Source organism: Ptychodera flava, chromosome 19 (assembly GCF_041260155.1).
Source record: "Ptychodera flava strain L36383 chromosome 19, AS_Pfla_20210202, whole genome shotgun sequence".
In the NCBI taxonomy this organism is placed as follows: domain Eukaryota; kingdom Metazoa; phylum Hemichordata; class Enteropneusta; family Ptychoderidae; genus Ptychodera; species Ptychodera flava.
The window spans coordinates 18,336,866-18,339,446 of record NC_091946.1 but is presented as its reverse complement, the minus strand read 5'-3'; positions in this window follow the sequence as shown (position 1 = coordinate 18,339,446).

The window sequence follows — 2,581 nt, the reverse complement described above, 5'->3', positions numbered from 1 at the left end:
AAAAAACTGAAGTGGAATGTTTCTTTTAAAGTTGGACAATTAAGTCTGTTTTACAGTTTCGCAGAACTTTAAGGGCATCAGTTTTAGAAATATTTACATTGTATTAACTTTTACAACATTTTTTGATTTTTCAAAAAAGTTTTGTTTAAATATTTTGAAAGCATACCAGTAAAACTACAAGACACAACAGCTATGCTTTACACAGCAGTAATATTCAGTCTACCTCCTAACATTTAGAGTTTCTTGATATTTTTTGAAATTTGTCTTGAATTTCTTGCAGTTTCCTGGAGTCGGTTCTAATATATATATATATATATATATATATATATATATATATATATATATATATATATATATATATATATATATATATATATATATATATATATATATATATATATATATATATATATATATATATATATATATATATATATATATATATATATACACACTTCAGAGGGTGCACTTGTCAAAACGATGTAGATTCTTAGACCAAGGTAATTGACTCAGTGATGCATCATATTAGCTTAGAGGGCGCACTGGTCAAAATGATGTAGATTTTTAGACCAAGGTAATTTGCAGAGCATGTGGTATGTTATACATTTTGTGCAGTCATGGATTCATGTGAGTAGGGCCTTGACTGTAGAGAAAGCCTACATATCATAACTCAGTGTGAGTTATATAAAGCATTTCTAAAAGCTGTCGTCAACTTTGTAATTTGGAAAGACTGAAAGAGAAAAATCATCGCCTGTTTCACAGTATTTTGACTTATTCGTTTCTGCATTACCTTATTCCATAGTTCAATACAGGTTTACTGGTTACAGTGATATCTCCGATAGTTGACCATTCTCACGACCCCATGACCTGGTAACAATGCACCTGATTGTTTGAATACCATGTGACAGCAAGTCATACGCACCAAATTCTGTCCTAAAACACCATTGTAAGTTATTTTCAAGCAATAATTTGCACTTTTCTCACAGTAAAATTATGAATGTGTAATGTATGGCCCATGAAATTATTCTACTTTTAACTCCATTGCTGAGACCAAGCTAACAACAGAGAAGATGAGTCAATTGTGTTGACATATCATTGTTTAACCTGTACCAGGATGTATATTTTTCACATCCGCCACATGAAGTCTAATGTCATATCAACAACAGCATTCTGATAAACCTACATCAAAAATTCAGGAAATTTTGTCAGTCTCAAAAAGACGTAATGTATATTTTACAACGTTTTATTTTTAGTTTCTTTTCAAACTGCCATCAGGCCAGTGTTTTTAAGTAAGTGCGGGGCATTTTTACATGGTATGATTTTTCGCTTTTTATAGACACCCAAAGTAAAACAAAACGGGTACTTATAAGTTCAGATGTTACTTATTTTTTACATCCCTACATGTACAGCATGTAATCTGTATGGCCCATCATAGTATGTGTGCCATTCTTTTAGATATGTAGGTATATTGACTGTTTAACCTAATAACTCCATTTCCACTAACGTTGAGATCAACAAAAAAGCAATAGGGTCGTACAGAACCCAATATATGTAATGTTAAGGGTATGCTGTGCAAAATAATGAGCATGGAAAATTTTTTGAAAATTATAACATATGAACCTCCAGCAATGTTGGTGGTATACTTTATCATTAACCTGGTCACCCCTCAATTCCCGGTAATCAGGTCCAAACTCACCATTGATAACAATGGGTTTGGGGCAAACCATGGTGGCTAAGGGGTGAAAAAAAAACAGCAGTTGTTCAGAGACAGGATGTGCAAAGATGTCCAGGACAGCATGCTCTTCAGTTTTCATTTTGCAAATATCCATGAAATACAACCATCAAACTGAAATATTTCTCCAGACTTGTAAGCAATTTCTGTTTATTCAAAACAGAAATGAAATGCAGTTTCATTCGAACAGTTTATCACATCATACTTAAAGGGATGTCATAGCACCCGCCTCAAAGTTGATAGAAAGACTTTAACTTTTTGCTCAAACTTTCCTCAACAAATCTTTAAACCACTGTCTTTTGAAATCAAGAATAAAAATTAAGAGTCACAATTTTGTACTTCAAAGACAAATTACCCAATAGTTACTGACATGTTGAATTCAAAATGGTTATCATCCCTGTGTTAACTCGATTGGGAAAATATAATTGTTGATTTTCAGAAAAATAAGCCTGTGAAAACTTTCGTTACTTCATGAGCTTCAAAATAAGCCTCTCAAAGTTGTAGATCAGAACAGAATTGTACAAGTTGTGCTTGAGGCGTGTTCTATCGCAATAATGAAAACCATAGTTGACTTCCCCGGTGCATGTACTGGGTTTTTTCCAATCTCACAGTGCACCAGAAGAGGATCCTTATGACATTACGTAGGAAATTATTACACTTAGTTAATAAGTCAGCTATATATAGATAATTAAAAGCTGACATAGACCATTCACAGGGCATTGTGGTATACAGTGCATGTATCAGAGTCAAACTACATGTACACTTACTTCTTCAAATTGTAATACATGTATGTGGCATTATATTGTAGATCCTATAAATTTCAAAGATGTATGCCTATATGAAGTGTAT